The sequence below is a fragment of the Falco biarmicus genome, chromosome 4, assembly GCF_023638135.1.
Source record: "Falco biarmicus isolate bFalBia1 chromosome 4, bFalBia1.pri, whole genome shotgun sequence".
NCBI classification, from domain to species: domain Eukaryota; kingdom Metazoa; phylum Chordata; class Aves; order Falconiformes; family Falconidae; genus Falco; species Falco biarmicus.
Window position 1 is genome coordinate 91,095,581 of NC_079291.1, and position 21,265 is coordinate 91,116,845.

The 21,265-nt window shown below is 44.3% G+C and overlaps 1 long non-coding RNA gene across 3 annotated transcripts in view; it reads left to right on the forward strand.

Annotated features, from left to right (window-relative positions):
• LOC130148959 (uncharacterized) overlaps positions 1–21,265 on the forward strand; it is a 44,162-nt gene that overhangs the window by 15,169 nt on the left and 7,728 nt on the right. For 2 of the 3 annotated variants that reach the window (XR_008821721.1, XR_008821722.1), the window contains 6 exons: positions 291–3,240; positions 5,211–5,434; positions 6,666–6,763; positions 7,684–7,808; positions 9,444–9,553; positions 15,486–19,702. This is a non-coding gene — a long non-coding RNA (uncharacterized LOC130148959). Of the gene's footprint in view, positions 1–290; positions 3,241–5,210; positions 5,435–5,628; positions 5,728–6,665; positions 6,764–7,683; positions 7,809–9,443; positions 9,554–15,485; positions 19,703–21,265 lie in introns of all 3 variants that reach the window. The other variant, XR_008821723.1, reaches the window with a different exon arrangement.

A 21,265-nucleotide genomic window follows, 5' to 3' on the forward strand; every position in this document is an offset into this window, starting at 1 on the left:
AGATGCATTCATCAAACATGACAAATGCCTCCAAAACACTAAATCACACCACTCGATCTCAATGGGCTACATAATCATTGTCGTACCGACAATAAATTTGAAAATATCTGTGTTCCAGACCTAAATACCTACAGCTTCAACCAGGGCTGAGAAACTGCAGAGGGAAAACTGAATCCTAAATTAAGTTTAAGAGTTTTTCAGTCCCTCAGAATTTTGATAAACTCATGAATTTTTGTGAGACTTTTTGATTTATTTTTTAAAAAAATATATTATTTTTTTTCTACCCACAGGAATGATTCATGGAGTAAGAGATATTTTCCAAGAATAAGTTTATATCTTGGTAAGTACAGAAATGTAGAAGAGAAAAACTATTTACTTCTCTCCTGGGGAGCTGCCAGTCCTATGGCCCTCCCCATGCATTTCTCCCAGGTGCTCCTGTGTCCCAGAGGACCCGCACCTGCCCCAGGATGGCATTGTAAGGGGTTGGAAATATCTTCACAGCTTCCAGGGGGAGAGAAATGCAGCAGAGCATCCTCCTCGCTCTGTTGAACAGCACCCTGCACCTGAAGGGCAGTGGCAGGAAAATGCTAAGGGCATCGTAGGTCAGACTTAGGTATTGCTGAAAAGAAGCTGGGCTATGGATGCATGAGCAAGTTGCCCTAAGGATCCCATATATATCAACTGACCTGTGAGAACCGTGTCCGTGAGAGCCAGGCAATGCACGGTAACTTGATAACCTTAATTAAAGAGATTCTCATTCTCTTTCTTTGGCATTGGTTGAGGCTAGAAATGCGGTGCTACCTCAGATAACCTTATTTTATCCAGGAGCACGCACAGGCAGATTATAGCCCACTGTGCAGTAAGGTGTTTTCACTTCCACAGAGCCAGTACTCCGCGGTCAGAGTTTAAACAGACGTTTTGAAACCAGTTCAGTAGAAGATGCATGAATGTAAACATTTCCTCTTCGATGTTTATAACCCAGATTCAAAAGCCTTGTGGTTATATGTGAGATTGCAACATGGACGTGTAGAAAGTCTTTGTTTTCAGTCCATAAGTGAACCTTGATTTTTTTAAAAGTATATTTATGTACATGTATGTGCAAACACAAAGATATTGTCTCAAAAGCAAGTATACCATTTGCTGCTATGCAATCATACAGCATTTTCTTAGATCTCTGATAAGTGCCGTTTATTGCATTTTTAATTTTAAGTCAGGTCAAAAAGGAGACTTGCCTGGGATTTTTCACTGTGGTTTGGTCACCCAGTTCCCACTAAAGCTGAGTGTGTGATTTTGCTGAAAAAAGATGCTGATTTTGCAAGAATGCAAAACCTGTGCTGACATCAGTGGGAGCTGTGTATCTGGAATGATTAAAGACCAACGCCAACGATATGACTGCATGGTATTAACCTGGGATCTGGGAAACGAGTACTTTTTGCTCTGCAGTCTTCTTAATAAAGGGCAGCTTAAGGTGACCAGAAGCCCAGTCCCGCTGATCATCTGCACTGTGAGCTTCCAAAGTCATCTGCTGGCCGCTGGTCAGTTCGACCTTGAAAGCAGTGATGAACATCAAGGGCAGAGGGCAGCTCTGCCCTCCCCTCCCAGCCTGGGTACCTGCCATCATGGGCCAGACCATCCACTGGCGGCAATGACAACCTTGTCCTCCCTGCCAGGCTCACAGGTCCTCACCGTGCTGCTTCTCCTTCCACAGCTCCTGGGGTGAGCTGAGCTCCTGGGGAGCCTCCCCACCAGATGGTAAGAGGATCTCTTAAATTGCTACGGCTGTAGAAAACTTCCACCACTACTTTTTCCCAGGCATCATCTGCTATACTCCAGTGATAAATCCAGTGTTCTGTATAAACAATTATTTCCCTGACAACCTAGTTTTCCATTAGAAAAATGCCCAAACCTGGGACTTATTATGGCAATTGACAGGTAAAAATTCAGCTTGTGTGGACTCATGCTGTTTAGCATATATACCCAAACAGTGAGGGAATGGCATGTGTCAAACCCACAGCCACCTTATTATACTGCGAGAACCACAGGGATGCACACAGTGACAGGGAAGCCAGATTCTTTTCAGCCCTCTGTCATATTCAGAGTGTTAACAGGGCTGAGATTAAAATATCTGAAATGTTTTTCACTGGTAAGAACTCTGGAAGTACTGATTCTTGCAGACTAATTGCCCCAAAAACAATTTTTTAACCCACTGTTTGATACAGCTTTACCTGTCAAGCTAAAGAGAGGTGTCAGAAAGTTAAACCTGTTTGGACGAGGCTTATTTGATGTGAAAAGCAGCCAGGAGCCCAGCAGGAGGGTATTTTCCCAGCTGAGAATTACAAAAGAACATCTTCATTTTAGAGACGAGCTCAGAGGTAAGCACGTAAACCAGCCAGGTGCAGTACCCATCAGCACAGAGCCTCGGCGCGGGCTTGGCCAGGGTGTCTGCCGGCATCCTCAGCATCACAGGTTGCTTCAGGTTTCTGTTTTTAGAGCTGAGCTTTGCCTCATTTCATGATGATCAGACGGTGGGTACTGAGGGTCTGCGGTCCCTGATTGTGCCTGCAGAGCCAAAGAGCCTCCCCGTAAGCCACAAGCTGCAGTTGCAGGCACTCTGGTGGCATGGGCAGGGTGTAATTCCTAAACACCCTTAGGGGCCCCTGTGCCATCAGAAGACAGGGAGGACAGGGCCAGCAGGCTTACCCCTCTTTCTTGTCGGCTGGCAGAGGCTCAGGAGTAGAAGACATGGACCGTATGTGTTGGGGGCTGTTCCAGACCTGCTGGAATGCAGTTACCTCCGTGGTGCTTCATCAGCGGTTTCCATATATAAAGGGTATTTTGGAAGGAGCAGAAAATCGCTTTGTGCAATTAAAAATATCCAAAGGACTGGGGATGGTAGAGTGTAAATAACTAAATGACCAAATTGGCTTTCTCTTCTTGGAAGAGATCCATAACACAGATGCTGTTGGGCATGTTGTTGTTTGGATGACTCTGTCCTGTTCCTTCCTCAGCTGCCTGTACCTCCTGCTCTGCCATGACACTGCTGGGCTCCCTGCATTGCTACACTCGATTTGTTCAAATAACAGTCTTTCAAAGAATAATGCCCTTTTACTCAAGGTTGAGAAGTGGCTGAATCAGTGAAAGCAGCGCTTGGAAGTTTTCCTGGGAGGTTACTGTCTCAAGTACTGGTCAGGACCTCATCGGCTCAGCCTGTTAGAGATGCTGACACTGCAAACCCTGCTGGTGAGATTTCAGACTCTCGTCTTTCCTGATAAAAAGCCCTACAAATAACCTCCCTTGCTACAGAATGAAATATGAACTTGTATTTTTTTCTGATTTCCACAAGTAAACCCATTGCCCTCTAGATGCAAAGCTGCTTTCCACATCAGCAGCCATCCAACCTAGATGCAATCTTCAAGTGAAATTGTCATTAATGTGGCAGTGCCTGTAAATGACAGCATTGAGTAGCTGCAGTTAAGGCGGCTGCTCTCACTTAGATGGGCCCAGAGCATTAAATCTGTGTTCTGGATATGTTTGGTCCAGAGCAGATGTGCTATAGTCCATGTCAGAATCTGCAAATGCAAAGCGATGCTAACCTAAAAAACACCACCTATTTTTTCATAAAAATCAAATCTAGCTCTTAATGAAGCAGTTGTATTTTTGGCACCTAAATTGTTCTTAAAAAAAATAATTAAAAATGAATAGTGCTAATAGTCATTTAATTATGGGAAATGCTCACACTTACTGCTTTGACTTTTTCCATGGGAATGCGTCACTAAAAGGAAAGGATCTTACTTTAATACTGGCCAAAGCAAAACTCAAGCCCAGCCGCTGTTGATGCAACACAGCTTCTCACCTGAGCAAAACAGTTTGCCTTGCAGGAGCTCCAAGAGCAAGTTTGTTCCTTTAAATTAAATTATTTTTGAACCAAAAACATTGATCAGCTACTGTTATTTGTCTATTCTTTCTGTTGATGCCAAAAGGAATCTGTTTTTTCTACCTCTGTGGAGATGCATGATCAGAGCATTCAGTACACATCCATTTTTGCTTCAAGTTTTGTGCATGGTGTTACAGAAGAGGTTGAGAAATGCTGAGAAATAGGACGTTAAGTGCAGGACGCTGCGTATATTGGGTTAGGAACACAGGAGAAACAAAATCTGCTTGGTCTTTAACCTAGTTGTCCCCATCAGGCTGCGCAGACCTTGCAGCCGCTGCACGGGACGGCTGTAGCTGCGTGTGCCTTTCAACGAAACCACCCATAGGCGAGCAGCACTGATGGATTGGGACCCAGCATGTGGCACCGATGGACAAACCCTGCTTTTTCAGACATCAGTACAGGCATCTGGTTTTTGCAAAGCAGATCTCTCTAGAATTGCCTTCACGTGGTATTTGGGGCGGTTTGTTCTCTTTGGGTATTGGCAGGCGTGGAACTGTGTGAGAACAAAATGTCACACAAATAAATGATGACATAAGAAGCATCAAGGTGTGGTATGGGTTAAGGAGGTGGGATTTCAAGTAGGAGAAAAAAATTCCAGTCTTTCCAATCCAGCTCACCAGTCCCCTATGTGTGGAATAATTTTAGAGATAATTATTACATGCTTTCCTGAATATAATGTACTGTTACCTGTGCCCTGCAAAATAAAGCCATGTCTAATTCTGGATAACCACAGGGGTGATTTCATAGTTACACTGAAATGAGAATACTAACTTGTTAATGATCTTTACAGATCACATCATTTAATTCTGGGCTGTTGGTAGTTAAACCAAACTGGTCACAAAGGGGTACGTGCTCCTTCCCGTGCAGGCAGCAGCCCCTCTCGATTCCGACGGCAGGGAGAAAGGAGGATGCCGCTGGTGGCACAGCTCTCCTCCGTGGGCCAGTGTCAGCCCAGTGTTTGAGACAAAGCATGGGATGATTTGCTATTTCGCTTGCGTAACTACTCCACAACCTGGAGCAAAGGGTTTAAAGGCCAGGTCCTGCTGCTGCTGGGAGCGCTTCTGAAGTGCTGAGAGCCTCTGCCTCCCCTGCCAGCGATGTGTGACATGTTCTGAAGCAGGTGGAAATTACTGCCCAGAAAATGCTCGCTCTCACACAGGGCAATTAGGAACAATGGAGCTGCCGGGGACTTGATGGGCTGGAGGTGAAAAAAAACCACTGTGGAAAAGTACCAACAACTCAAGAGGTAATGCTGCTATTTTCCTCCACTTTCCAGCATTTTCCTGGCTTCAGGTGTGATTCTTCACTCAGTGGAACCTTTGAGTAAGCTTGTGGAGGGAGAGACAAATCTTAAGGAGCGAACTACAGAATCACGTTTATCCATGGTTTCCAGAAGAAAAGTAGAAGGGAGCAATCTGTTCTCCTTTCCTCTCCAAAAACAGATCCAGGAGCTCATTACATTGAAATAACATGATGAAGAGGCAAAGTTCACCCAATAAGGTAAAATAATTATAGCTTACTGGAAATCATAGAATCCTTTAGGTTGGAAAAGACCTTTAAGATCATCAAGTCCAACTTGTTAAATGATTAACAGATCTAGATAAAATTTGTCAAATAGTTGTGAACAAAAATGAAAGAATATGATCAGAAAAAACAGCTTTGAGAGATGTTTCTGACTTTTGTTTTTGAAACAGTGCTTCCATGTCACAGTTAGCTAAAAAATGACATCTTGGAAGCTTTAAAGGACTGTGAAACCCAACCATGCTGGACAAAGGCCTCTAAGAGCCCTTGAAGTAAGTTTTTCAAACATTTAGTCAGTAAAACTTTTGAGGGGGGGAATGGGTAACCCAAAAATATATTCAAAAATATATTTTAATGACTTTTTTTTCTTTACTTGCTTTGGCTACAAAGTGGGGAAAAAAATGATGGAGATTTTGTAGAGACCATCCAGCTGGTCCCACCAACAGCAGCTGGTCAGGATTTACCACCAACTTAACTAGTTCTATGGTGTTTAGATTCAATAAAAAGGTCGAACTCTCTTACCAGCTCTTTTAAAAATCCTGCTCACTTTTGTTTTTGGTTTTTTTTTTTTGTTTTGGAAGCCTAGGAGGCACATAAAATGCAATTCTCAGCAGAAGGACGGTAATTGGGAGAAAATGTAATAGATGGTCCACATTTCTCTTTGAAGTTCCCATTGATCAGTGTTTGCTGAGACTACTTTTCTAATCCATAACTCAGGAACATGAAGGAATTGTCACTTTATTCTTTGGGTGTATATGGCTTACCTCCTAAGAAAATAAGCTCTGGACGCCTCAGTAGCCTTTATTCAGGTTTTTCTTGCAAGATGGTGTAAAATGGGAAAGCATCAGGACCCCAGCTGTAATATTTTCCTGAATACACATTTTCCTGATGTTAATTGAAACAGCAGCACTTTTATGGTTTCTTTTTTTATGTTTGAATTTTGTGTAAGAAAACTACATCTAATACCTTCCACTCAAAGAGTGTGCTCGAGCATTGGTGCTCCTGCCTGGAGAGGCAGCTTGTGCTGAAAACCCAAAGCTTTCACAAAGTGCTTTAGACCCTGTTAGACCAGGGAGTTACAGCCAGATGCTGAACCAGCACTGGGAGCATGGACACAGAAAATGTCCTGGTGTTGAAGGTGCCACTTGGATGTAGAAAAGAGTCTCTGCATGGTCAGGCGCTACCAGGTCTTGATTTTTTTGTATTTCAGTGTCTCAACTGAAAACCTGGCGACTTCCTTGGCAGGAGTTCCCAAAGAGAAAATATTTCAGGCTTTGAGGATCTCACATACGCCGCTGCTGCAGCCACGTAAGTACCTGGTATGGGGGAAAGCTGGTCACAGGGAGGGCTGCTGGCTTGGACAAAACTTCTGGTGGCCAGAAACAAAACTGGCTCTATGACACATAAGTTTTCGTATTCTGCTGCTCTTCCCTTGTCTCAAACATAGAGCAAAACGGGCTCCCCATGCCTGCTGCCCAAAGGTGGAAGCACTCAGAACCAGGAGGAACGTACTGGGGTTCCTGACTACATTTTAATGAGAGAGAGAGAGAGAGCAAGATTATACTTGGGAGTGAGGAAATTATGGTGATCCAGAATTCAGAATAAGAATAATTAGTAAATAATGAGTAGAGTTGAGAAGGAAATCAATTTTTCAAGGACTCTGAAAAACGTGTTTAGAGCTGCAGTCTGGAACCTGCAGGCAGAGTCACTGCAAACACCATGTATCTGCTCGTATTAGATTTATCAGAAGTTTGTTAATCAGCTACTTCTAAAATACCTTTTGCAGCTGATCCGGTATTAATGAAGTGGTTTGTATCTCCCACCCCTAGGAGTTCTCCCAAGTCACATACAGCAACTGTCCCCATGCAGAGGAGAGCAGGGATGGGCGAGGGCCAGCCTGCCTGTGCAGAGCTGGGTGCAATGCTGCTCTCCAGAAGCAGCAATGCTTTCCACAATTTTGTCCCAGTTTGAGGAAAAAGAAGGAAAATGCTGATTTCTTACATGGTCAGTCCTACCAAAGTGTCTTCAAGCAGCAGGGGTTTAAAACTCCCGTGCCTGTAATGTGTTGCCCTGTTGCTGCCCTGCTGCATACCCCTGCTTTGACATTCTCTTTGTGCTGAGCACACTGGTTCCCACTCGGGGACTGACTAGTAATTCTTCATAACAGCCTTTCTGGGTGGTTTTGGCATCTATTTTTGCCCAGAAATCTCCTCCTCTTCTCTCTTCAGGAATACTGTAAAATCCTTCTCCATGGTCAGATCCTTCAGGACAAGCTGTGGTCATTGTATAAGTGCAGAGCACAATCAAAATGGAAATGGAAACAATTAAATATACACGACAAGCAGGTATTAAGGTGAGCCTAGATATGTTAATGGTTCATTTCAACCTTTGAACTAAACTAAATGTTGCTTTCATCTATTTTTAAAGAAATGTTTGTTTTCAGTGTGTAGATGCCCTGCTCCATCTGTTCTTTAAATGTTTTTTACTTAATCTTAAATATAGCAGCCACTGGCCACGTTTGTACAAAGCACGTGTGCTTTTTATGCCACCATAGATGAGGATTCACACAAACCTATCAGCCAGTGCATGGGCTAACAGGCAGACTGAGAAGCAATTACCTCCAGATCTCTCATTTTGAAAGTCGAGTGCTCTGTATTTAGGTTGATATTAATTACAAGGTGCTGGCATGTTTTGCACCATTGCACTTCCAGGATGGGTTTTTGGACCTGCTCATTCCAGTGCCCCTCTGCAGCTTTGCCGGCAGTGCTGGAAGGTATGGAGGCTGCAACTGCTTGTGCCAAACCCAGCAGAGCTTCTCAGAGCCATCGAAGGACCCAGCCTGTGCCACGCTGAAAGCACAAGCTCTGCTTTCATTGGCGTGTATATGGCTGAGCAGCCGTGATGGGAGCTGGCCATGGGGCTCCTGGCAGTCGCTCCGCTCAGAGCAGCCCTTGGGAGTCTCATTCTCACTCAGATGGTCTGAAAATCAGGGGCTGGGAAACTAAAAACCGGACTTTGTTTCTGGCCCTGTGCTGATGACAGGGGATCTAAACACTCAGACGCAGCACAAAAAAATCAGGGGACAGCTGATCAAGGTTGAATGTAGAGAAAGCACATTTGGATCTTGCAGTCAGGAAAGAGAGGGAGCGAGGGTTATTATATTTCTTTGAGCTTTCAGGTTGCCTTGCTGTCTCTGAGCAAGATGACAGCGGATGTCTTGTAAATATTTAAAGACGGAGCCTGACCCACCCCGTGCAGTGCTACACTGCGTGAAGGCAAAGACCAGCAGCAATCTTCCAATATTAAAATATGTTGATTCTGAAAATGTAGCTGAATTATTTTTTTTCAGGAAAAAAATCTGAAAAAAAAGCTACTCCTTTCAGGGAAGCATTGGGGGTTTTTTAATCAATATGTGACAGTCTAATGCCACATAACATCTGTGTGGTATTTCTGAGATGCTGGTTAACTTCATTAGTGGAAACCGTTCAGACAAAAATGGGCAGGGTTTTCCCGGGGATGACAAGGTGCTGTCAGCAGAGGCTATGCCAGCATATGAGTCTTCTCTAGATTTTCCACGCTTTTGAAGCTTGCTGCATAGTGGCAAAGGCGTAACTGCTCTTCTGTCCATGGTGGATAGTGACAGGACGTGTTATTTTCTGGCTGGAAGAGTCTTTCTGAATAATCCGTAAGATGTTTTTTACATGTTGCTGTGCCAAAATAGGAAGGCAGCTTCCTATGTGTTCTCACAGAGGATGGCATCGCTTCCACCACGGTGCACAGCAAGGCTCAGGATGCTGGGAGAAAATGCTACAGGCATTTCTCATCTTCCTGGGCCTGTGCTGCACCTCTGATGTGCAGCGCTGCCAATTTCTTTTGCTTCCATCAGTGGGAAATCGGTGCTTTTTGGTGCGATCCCAGCACGTTGCTCTGTATTTCCTGTGGAGGGCACAAATATGCCGTTGACCTTGCTTTCCTCGTTTTCCCCCAGCCCTCCTCATGCCAGCCAGGGACCCAGCCCCGCAGGAGAAGGCAGCCCTTTGCTCCTGTAGCTGGAGTGGGATTTCCACAGCTGCAAAGTTGCCTTTCCAAGGCAGCTCCGTATGTATTTTCCTTCGCCCAGTCTGATTCCTATTATACCTTTTGTTTGTTTGTTTCTGAGAGTTCTTCACCCAAACCAGTCACCAGTAAGGGTTTAAATGACAGGAAACCAACTGAGCGGCTGGCCGGAGGAATGGGATCTCCTGGCCAGCGATGCTTTACGTGCACTGCTGTGGAGCTGTGCAGGAGCGATGGCAATGACAGCAGCCCTGCTGTTGCTGTTGCAGGGCAATCGTGAAGGCAGGTTTCCCCAGCAGTCACTGCTGGCACAAAGAGCACAGGCTTATCGGACGCTGCAAAGGCACGGCCTGCATGGCAAGGGCTGGGCTTGGGCCACCTCGGCGTTCCCAGCCCTCCCCTGCAAGCCCAGGGCTGGGGGAGGGCAGAGGAGGCAGGTGGGACACGAGAAGATAGTGAGAGCCCACGGAGGGTGGGCTAGTGAGGGAGGTGGAACAGGGAGTGTGGGAAAGTGGGAAGGGAAATAAAAATAACTGAAAATTAGAAGAAAAAATGAAAGAAAAAGACTAAAGTGCAGCACGTGAAGAAGGGAAGGAGAGCTGTGTGTTCTTCACTCTTCAGGGTAGCTCAAGCAGATGTATGTCGTGGTTTTGTCTCCGTTTGATGTAGCAGGCATTGGCATTCGGATTCTGATGAAGGTCTAACGGTTCCAACCCCTTGCAGGTGGGGTGAGGGTACGGAGGCACGGCTGGTGGGGTGGCCAGCAGCACCGGGGCATTCCTCGCTCTGCAGCCACCTCCTGCACGCAGCAACTGCCCCGGCTGCGCTGCACAGGGCAGCCCAGAGGAAAAAACTCCTGTTGTAAAACCCAGTCTGGGAGACGTACATATACTTGCAGTTTACCACAAGTACGTATTGATTAGGGCAACAATGTCATTTTGTTTTGTGCTGAACAATTCAGTGTTTGGAATTGAGACCTGTCAGGAGCCAAATGACTTAGCAGAGCAAATTGAAAAGAACAGGGCTATAAATTGCAAGGGAATTCACTTTGTGGTTAACACTCGGGCGTGCTGTGAGAAACAGGGCTGTACACAAACTGCCCTGCCATGCAAATCCCAATCAATGTGCTGACAAAGTACCCTGCTGAACCCCAGTGTCTCACTCAATATGTCTTAAAATAGATGTAATTTAGGAGGCATGGGAAGGCATATATTTTGACCTTAAGTGATGCACGGATGGGAGGTATTGTGGAACTAATGAGGAGTGTATAGATGAGCTTTGTAGCAGCCTTACCGCATTTATTTCATATATATACTGCTAAACGTATTAAAATGGCTCTAACTGAAAAAGGACCTACTTGATATGTATAACACCATTTTCCTTCTCCAGTGTGTATTCTGAAAAGTCAGTACAATATTTTTGCCTAAGTATAAATCCAGGAATTGTCAGAAAACTAGGTCAATACATTCATCTAAAAACCTAGTAACCCTCCCCAGCAAGTTCACTCCCTGTGCCACTCACAAACCCCATGCCACAGGCAGTCACTGCGCAGCACCTCCACCCTTCCACAGTCCCCGGCGGCTTTTCAGGAGCCACACATCTCTTCATGCACTGAGCTGGCGACCACCAACTCAGACCGAAGGTCTTACTCAGCTCCTTGAGTGTCTTGGGCTGGATGATCATTCCCTCCAACTCTCCCTACGGTGTTCTCTGCAGTTGTCACCACCTACTTCTTCATGCTGCTGCAAAAGATGGTGGTTGGAGAGATACTACGGTTTCAAGAGGTGATGGCCAAAGCGTTTTAATGTCTTACATCATTGCTGTTTAGTCTTGGTCGATTAGAAAAATCCAGAAAAACAAGCAAATGCTCACAGAGATATTTGATGCACAAAAGGGACCTATAATGGAATGGTACCAATAGTGGTTGGGCTGCTGATTCTTAAAAGCAGTTCTGTAGTTCTGTACAAGGAGGGGAGCACACTGCAGAGGGGAGGCGGGGTGGCTTTGGATCCTGGTTGTTAGTTCAGCCATCCAGCACAGCAGCCAGCTTTTACAAAATTCCTGCTTGACAGCAAGCCAAGCATCGATGAAGCAGCATCACAGTATCATTAAATTTACAATGCTCATGGTAGCAGGAGCCAAGGAAGTTACACAGTCTAATGGAGGGGACTTCCAAATGCAGGAGATTTCAAGAATTATTTAGATCCCTGTAAAACCTTGTTATCCCAGATTATGCTTCCTCAAATTACAGATTATCTTTCCCACCAGTGTGACCATGTCATGTTTCAACCCAAGGGCAATTTCTCCTTTACTGGAGGGGCCCCGTGAGTACGCTGAAGCCGTAATTCCCCCTTTGGGTCTGGGTCTGCCCTAGGAGGGAGCCGGCTCGGGGGGTGGGGGGTGGGGGGTGGGGGGGGTGTCTGTGCTCCGTGCACTTGGCTGCACTCCCTGGCCTGCTGCTGTATGGGAATTTGGGGGAGGTGGGGGTGAAAAACACAAAATGTAAGGAGAAGCTTGGACTGACACTTGACAACTTTCCTGTTTTGTAAATTGTCGAGGAATTTGAATTGCATGATATGTTTTCACTTGCAAATGTTTTGGATTTGTTATTTTTCCCTTTCCTACATATTTTAAGCTTATAGCATTGCATAATCTCTTTTTTCCTCTGTCCTTGTGGAGCCACAAGCAGATAGCAGTATCTCAGGAATCATTCCCTTGCAACAGCAGTCTGTTTTTGCCTGAAGACAAAATAATCCAAAAGATGTTAATAGTTTTAATTTCCAGGTGTGTAAGAGCTGATGCTTCTGGAAAGGTGTGGTCTTTAAACCTGTAGTAAACTCAGATGTCTCTGCAGAGCTCTGTGGGAGCTCTGTGTTTGTTAGAGGAGCAAAATATTGGAGCTATGAGGTGGTTTTGAAATATGGTACATTGTGGAAGAGCAATTGGAGAAGAATAAGCAGATGTTAAACTGAAAGGACTGCAGTGCAGTTCAGTCCTGGGCTGGTTTATGCTAAGAAAGGGCAGGAGAAGCCAAATGTTTAAGGAGGGCTGGAAGGGAATATTAGACAGCAGTCGGAGATGTTCAGATAAACAATAAACAGCCTGCTGAGCGCAAGGATTAAGAGATCAGTGGGAGAGAGATGTAAAAAGAGATGAAGGGGGAAAAAACAATTGTCATAAAATGCTGAGAGGATCCGGTCCTCAGCTTGTGCAAACTGGGTTAACGTCCTTGCATCAAGGATCACCAGCTCACGGGGTTGTCCCCAGCTCCCAGGGGCAGATAACACGCTCGCAGCCAGCAAGCAGTTTCTCCAAAGTGGTGGTAGAACACACAGGTAACAGACACTCATACATGTTATGGTGGAGAGGAAGATAGAAGGAAATGGGTGATTTTTTTTTAATGCCAGCTGGCACCTCATCTTTCATGGAAGAGGAGGAGGAGAAAGAGGAGGAGGTGAAAGGGGAGGAGGAGGAGGTTGGATCTTCCATGGGAGAGGAGGATGGAAGGATGGAAAGTTGCTGAGGAAACTATTATATTTCCTGGCATGATGCGATGGGGGAATTTCATCATCTTTTGATAACAACAGAAATGTCTTTGCAAAAATTCTGGGCTATCCTGGTAAAAAAAGTCAGGAGAGTTCAGTCCTGTGCCCAACAGAGAGGAATGGGATAAAGCGAGTGTGGCTTTTGAAGGTCCTTTGAGGCAACACACAGCACAGCGTCTCCGGTTTGCCTCCAGCCCACTACGCGATACGTTGCACACAGTGACAGAGCGGTTGTTACACAGGGACAATTCTCTGTTATTTTCTTTCCTTCCTTTTTTTTTCTTTTTTTTTTTTTTTTTTCATTACACTCCACTGCAAGAAATACTCCTAGGATACTGAAAATAAACATCTCTTTCCTGACCATTTACCAGACATTGCTTCTAATTCATGGAAGCCTCTGCCCACCTCGGGAGTGAGGAGGAGACCCTGAGATGCCACCTGCCCCATCTGCTGGCTTTTGCACTTCAGGCTCTTTGCAATCAGGTTAAAAAGCATTTCAGTGGGAAAAGCAGCATTTCCACCTTCTTCCACTGATTTAAGCTTTCCTGTTAATGGCATGCATTTTCCTTTCCGCTGTGTGCAGTATAAATCTGGTTTGAGCTTTGTGCGATGTTCATTGGGCTCTGTGGGCTATTGTGCACAGTTATTCCACTGTTGCTGAGAGAATCTGGATCCCTTCCTATTATTTGTCTTTATTCTAGGGAATAAACATGCCGGCATTTTTCTGCAGATGTGCCTCCTCTACCGAAAAAATCCCCCACAGCACCAGAAAGCATTGCAGGCACAAAAGACGGAGGTGGAAATATATTCTGAAAATGCCACACTGGCTTTTCTGAAATGACGGTGTTGACATTTTGCGTTTACATTATCAAAATCATTGCGTGTGTGCTTCGGGGAGCAAAGCCACGGGACAGGGGGGGTTGCGGGGGGTGCCAGGCAGTTGCTGTTCTCGGTCATCTTTGTCCAGGAGATTCCTCTCAGTTGCCAGTCTCACTCCCCTCTTGTGTTTTATTTAGAAAAGTTAAATTACTATTCCAGTGTGCTAGGATGAACATGATCTGGTCGCCGTATTTAATGTACCCTTGGATAACATTTAAATATGTAATGGCAAACCAAGCTGTGATAAACCTCTCACAATGAGTCAAGAGCAAGCTCATTTACAAAAGTACTTCAGTAGGAATTAAAATAAAATTTCCATCTTCCACAGTTACATTCGGATCCTAGTTGTCATTAACTTACTCAAAAACCCATTTGGTATTTCAAACTTTAGTAAATCATTGTGTCTTCCAATTAACTTTCATACCGCAGACAACATAATGTGACTAATTTCATTCAACTCTGTTGTTTAATAAACATCTAAACAATTCTTTATTTCTGAGTCACAAAGAAATGTGCAGTTATATTCTATTGTGCACGCAGTAATGGGCAAAAGGAAAATTACTGGAGAGAAATTAATCTTGTTCTTTTGGTTTATCAGCTTCGGAGGAGCAATACTCTGTGAGTGATGGGCACAGCCAGAGAATTAGCCACCCCCCCATCACAAGTGCAGCATTATTTGCGAGGAGAAAGTATTGCACTCTTGTACCAAGCCCTGGGATTTTTTGGCTGCCCAAGCAAAGGCACCACAGGGGTCAGTTGGATGTTTAGCAGCCCAGAGGGTGCAATGGATGCAGCAGTAACTATGAGCTATGACTCTTTCCATCAAAGAGACAAGTTAGGGGGGGCTGGGATGCTGGAACAGCAGTTGGAGATGGGCTGGCAGACTCACAGTGTCCTGGGACCAGCCCTGTGCCTGCACAGTGAGCCAAGCTAAATTCAAGTAATAAGACCTATTAAAGTGACATGAGCTAAACAACGCTACTTCAATAACACAGCTATGATGCTAAATTATTCAGTATTTAAGAATTAAGAGAACATTCTCGTAGGGGCACATTTCTGATCCCAGTGTTCTAGCAGATGCCACTGCAGCACAGCTGTGGGCAGGCACAGAGAAGAGCAGTGTATCTGGACAGAGGTTTTCTCACTGATGCTTTCTCGTTAAAAGTGGCAGGTTTTTTAATGTGGCAGTTTTTACAAGGTGGTCAGCACATGTGTGAATTTTTCTGCTGGTGTAATTGCAGAGGGCTCTGTGTGCTCAAGCGGGGAGGTGATCCTGCACGGCTGCTACGCCTCTGCAGGAAAGTGCAGAGTGCAGGCAGATGACCTGAAAAAAAATTATTAGCATTGAATAAATGTCATTCTTCCCGATTTTTTGTTTTAAATATGCTCTCCAGAAGAGTTTGAGCAGATGTCTAATCAGGGACGAGAAAGACTGCAGCGTAACTTATCAAACTGATCACACTTGAGTCTGAAATTTCAGCATCTGTGGCCTTCCCAGTGAGTAGAGCCTCAGAGATGATAAATCCGTTCCAATAATTGATGTCTTTCAGGAGCACGATCTCATCAAAGGATTCCTGGAGCACAAAGCAAAAAAGACTCAATCCCTTCAACACTTCACTAATTACTGACCTGGAGCCGGACAGTGGCGTGCAGACCCCGATCTTTGAGATGGAGGATTTTTGTGGCTGGCAGCACCCATGGTTGGGAGCATCAGCCTGAACGCACTGTGAAAAACCTTCTGGTCCATTTTACGCAGCAAAACTGTATGTATGTCCGTAAAGTGAGGAACTACAGTGCTGCCTGAGCTGTGGGAAGACATCTGCAGAGGCAGTGCTGTGGCGGAATGCGGGCAGGCCATATTGGAAAAAATAAGGAGTTTGTTTAGTGGTAAAAGCTCTGATGTTTTTTGCAAATGTATTTGCAGAGCCATTAAAAGCTATGTTTAATCTCTGCTCCATTTCCATTCTGGTATGCATTATGCTTCTTCTGCAAGGAGCGAGTGCAGTTAATGGCATCGGGCGGCTCTGCCTCTGCTGATGGGGAGGCTGGGCAAGATCTTGTGGGGGCTGCTCTGCCAGGGGACTCTGGAGACCTCTCTGAAACCAAAGCACAGGGCTAAATGCCACTCCATGTTTGTGTGTGCCAAACTAGGATGCCAGCGTTTGTGACTGAATGAAAACTTCCCTGAATTAGTAATGACATTTTTATTTTTAAGGGACTCAAGCTCAGGCAGCACTTTTAAAAATGAATCATGATTTTAGGTGATTTCTTTCTGCGTGGATGCTCAGAACTGTCTGAAAATGGTCTGTTAAAGCTATTAGGACTCTAATGGAGGTGCTCACACTCACTAAACTGATCGGCAAACAATGGCTGTAGTGTCTCATCCTCCTGATTATATTCCCTATTTGCATTTCCTTGGATATACAAAGAAAAAGCAAATCAACAATGAACAGCACAGTTAGAGCAGGAATAACCAAAGTGTGATAGAGGAATAACTGCTGATCTGGAGGTGTCATACTGCACTGCCAGACACACACCCGGGCCTTTTGCAGCAGAGCACCCCGCAGCTTCCTGGGCATCCCGGTGCTGCTTGGGAGCTGCTGGAGCAGTGGGGTGGCTCAGGCTGGTCCCCGACTCGTTCCCTGCCTGGGATGCACTGACAGGAGCAAGCAGTGCAGCTTGGCATGGCTCAGGTGCAAAATGCTGTGGGAGTGTTCTTTTTTGTCCTTCATCAGAAGGATGGAAGCCAAGGTTTGATATGTTAACACTTGGCCTAATATTAGCTAGGGAAATAAAGCAGGTGTACTACATCATATTAAAGATACAAGCAATCTCTAACGGTCTGTTATTAATGTGGGGAGATTGACTGAAAATATTTTGCCTCAATGGCTCTTAAGAAATTCACAGTTCATTTCCAGTCATTAAAATAATTAGGTGCTGCGCTTTGACTACTCCACTAAGGGCACAGCTATAGGGCATGCTGACCTCAGCGTGAGCAAGGGTGTGAGCTCGCAGCTCATCCCCTCCTTGCCTGGATAGCATCCACGTGGGCTCCCGCCCCGCACTGGAGCTGGTCTTGAAAAATGTAAGTTAACCCAGTGAGGCACTGTTAACGCTGTTCAAGTGACGTAAGGATGTGAGGCAGAAGGAGTTTGATAATTGCACTTCTCTTTCTGCACTAGCTTTTCAATTAGTTCTTAATCTGAAAGTCTTTTCTAGTTTTTGAAAAAGCAAAGAGATGTTCTTGTAATTCTGGTGTTAGGTAGCAGTATCTTGAAGGTATTTCTGTAAATACACTTGAAATGTGTAGAATTTGGCTCAGGGGCATTGCTGAGGGCATGTAGAGCTTTTGTCTGCATTGGCAGTTTGGACTTAGGCAAGGTTTATAGTGGTGCAGGGGTGGATGGTTTTGTACGGGTTAGGAATGTGATACCAGAGTCAGGTCAGTACAAGCACAGCTCCTGCTGCAGCATCTGTAAGGGGGCTGTAAGCCCATCGTCGATAACGGGGTGCATAGTGCTTCCATCAAAGCCGCTGCTCTCTGATGAATTAGGCATGGCAGACAAACTTGCATCAGGATCTGCTGCTAAAAGTAGCACCAAAAATTAAGGATGCACCAAAATGACTCTGCCGCTTTGCACTTTTCTCTGTGCCGCAGGGCTGAGGTGCAGGGGGATGTGCAGGCTGGCTGCTAGCTCATCTGTACTGGTGTGGCTGCTTGCCACGTCCAACTGGTCCTGCTGAACCAAACCCAGGTGTGAACTGGGGTGAAAAGCTCTCTGCTACATGACCATACAGGATCTACTATGATGGCATCTATGCCTTTGGGTAGAGCCTGTAAACATTACTGTGATACTATACATAGCGAAAGGAAAGATTTAAGTGGACCTTTCAGATAACCTTCACTTCAGTAAACTAATAAAAAAAAAATCCACTCACTTTAACGGGATCGGAAGAGTTCAGATGTCTGGGTAAGTTTTCTTTCACTATTCCCTTATTTAACTTTGATAAATACCACTCAGTGGAGTTTTAGAAATCTAAATTTTGATTGTGTTAGCGATAGGAAAATAAGCAATAAAAATGGCTGTTGAGATACTTGTACACTGATGAGGGAATTATCAAAACAGCTATAGCTGAGTAACTGTGAACAGCACCAATGTTTCCACTGAATACAATTATATTATATTATTCCCCAATTACAAAGATTATTTAAATGACAAAAGTTATAGAATAATATACACTAGAAGATGTACCTATTTCTAAAATCCCTGGAACCATACTTAAATCTTCAGAGTTATTGCTCACCTTTAACGTAGTTCTCATCAACTGCAGTATAAGCCTTAGAGCTGACACTTCAGATAAGTACATGATATAGTTCAGCCCTAAAACCCTTGACAAAAAATACATCAGGGCTTACTGTAAAATTTCATGGAGGTTTAAAGAAAATATTAAGTCAATAGTTCTTCAGTTATTAGGGGCTTTTACGGTAATCAATACTTTCCGGCCATATTAGTGCCTACGATGATGAAAGATGACATTAATATCCAGCTCTTCTTTTTTTGGTGTATTTGTGTCTGTCCTATCTTTACTCAGTCCTGCTAGAATCAATAGCAACACAAAGAATATGGTTATTTAAAAAATGCCATCAATATTGATTTGTTTATTACTGCCATTTTCAAGTGGAACTTGATTTCAGGAAAAAAAAATACTTTTTCATACAAAAGAATTAACAGTCACCCTAAAACTCTGGAGTACCACGTGACTTTGCTTATGGTGATTTTTCAGTTTAGCAGTGTACTAATGCAGCAAGAACTGTTTTAGGATTAATAAATCCTAAAAATAGGATTAATAGGATTAATTCTAGGAATTCTTGAGAATTGCATGACATTTTATGCCCTCAAAGCATTGCACAGATGTTAATTAAATTTAATTGATATTCAGTCCTGAACTTATATGCATGCAGTTACTAATGATTTAATGATTTTTTTCAATGGAATAGAGTCTTTGCCTTTGATTCTGTTTCAAAAAATTGAGACAGTCATCCTATGTGCAGTCTTTAGGCTCAATCCTTCTTATTCAGGTACCTCAGGAATATGGCTGGTCAAATGACAAAATTTCCGGCCCTTTATAGCAGCAGTGTTTAATGTACTTTCTTTTGTCTCCCACTGCTGGCTTTCTTCTGTGTTTCTCAGGTAAGAATTTGCTTAAAAATTCTGGTGATAACTCGGTGTTTGTCTCTGCGCATCTAGGACCTTGTTTGTGCTCATTTCCCTGGTTGTTCAGTTCCCCAAACCATGTATTTATTGACTGATTGCGGCTTACAGTTCCAATAAGACCAGCCAAAACAACAGAAATATTACAGACGTGTCTGTATCTCTTCACCTGTGATTGCCTTTGCCCCAGAAACTTCTCCAAGTAAGCAGTCAAGACAGAAACTTCCTATAAAGATAAAACCCCATGTGCCACAGGAATTTCAGACTGTACCCGTTGGTTCTGTCTCTGGTGAACAATACCCTGATGTGTTCATGGAAACTGACACTTTACCTGTTCTGTTGCCTTGATGGAAGGGTTTGAACTATGCTGCATCACCAGGACTGTTGCAGCATCAACAGCTATGCACGGCCAGTCCTCGTGTGCTCAGGACCCCTGCCAGCTTGGTCAGCTTCTGCCAACCCTGCACTCCTTTGCCCATGCCTTTCCTGAGCCAGGGAGCCCCAGGCTGGATGCACTATTTCAGATGCAGTCCAAGGAGTGCTGGATAAAGGGGGTAAGCCTTTTCATTGAGCTATTCTCCTGTTACACAGCTTAGGATGCTGCTGGCTGTTGCTGCTAGGGCTCACTGCTGGCTCAGGCTCAGCTTGCTGTCCCCCAGGACACCTGGTCAGCCCCAGCCTCAGTTACACAAGGCGGTATTCCTTCCCAGGTGCTGGGCTTTGCATGTGCCCTTGTTCAGTCTGGTACGTTTGTGGTCAGCCTGTGCCTCCAGCCTGTTTACATATCTTTGAGTCAAAAGCACATTGATTAGTCCCCCGTTTGATGCCATCTGCAAACTTGACAATAATGCCTCCTCCAGGCTGCTGCTAAAAGTGATACACAGGACAAAGCTGCAGCTGGAAAGGAAGGCTTGCCTAGCAGCTTCAGAGATCATGACTTCATCAAAGCACTGCAATAATTTAATGTAAGGTCTCCATTGAATGGCATCCTTTAGTTCTTTTGTAATTAACAAAATCATAAACATTGTCATCTAATTTAGTCGAGAGTGGCTGTGAGATCTGCAGTGTTTGCTATATATATGTTGCAGACAGTATGTGTCATGGATAACTTAACAGCAGGTCTGTTTAATGTAGCAGTTTCCTTGTTTGAACATGACTTCTGCAAGCTATTGTTTCTAGCGAAGCACAGGGTTTATTTACATGCAGTGATTGCTCAGCTTCCAAGTGAGTGTCAGTCAAATGAAGAGTGGATACATTTAACTGATTATGGAATGCAGAACTGCATTATTATGGCTAGATTTAAACAACATTGGAGTACAATTTTAATCTTGTTTCCAACCTGCTTTTACATTCTGATGGACCTAGGAACCCAGACTCTTACAGCAGTTGCCAGTTGGAATTTCCCTTGGAAATTAGCCCCCAGATGCCTTAAGATCAGCAAAGCTGTTTCACATACAATTTGGCCTTTTCTGACCCATTATAAGGCAGCTGGAAGAAGGTCTCATTCTAACTACAGCCAGATTGGAAAATGAAAGCAGCTCCTCCTTAAGAGTATCCCTGAATCCATTGCTTTTAGAGGCGGTATTGGGAAATGCTGCTAAACTACTCCCAAAAATAAAATGGTTGGAAAGAGCAAGAGAGTGGATGTATTATGAAACCACTGAACTATTTATGCTAAAACCAGTTACTCCAGCAGGGCTTTGCGTGGTGCATGAAGCCCCTGATAGGAAGTAAATGAGCTGCAATGCACTGGGAGCATTTCCCATATGCAAACCTATGAATTATCATCAACTTTCTAAACCTGTGTTCCTGGCTGTCAGTGTTAAAATCCTATTGTGTCTCTATCTCTAAACTACTTATGCAGAAAGTACCTTTTTCTTATGAACAGTAAACATCTCTGAAATGTAATGGGGAAGGTGTCTCCTCTGCAATATTGATTCTGCTTCCTCTGGCTGTCGTGGCCGGTCTGGGCTGAATACAATTAGATGCGATCCGTGCACTCAGGGGAAACAAGGCTTCTTTTCTCTAACTAAGCCTTCTTCAACTCCTAATAAATAGAGCATTAAAAGGGAATTATTCCATTTTGCATTTTATAGAATGGCTAGTCTTCTTCCATT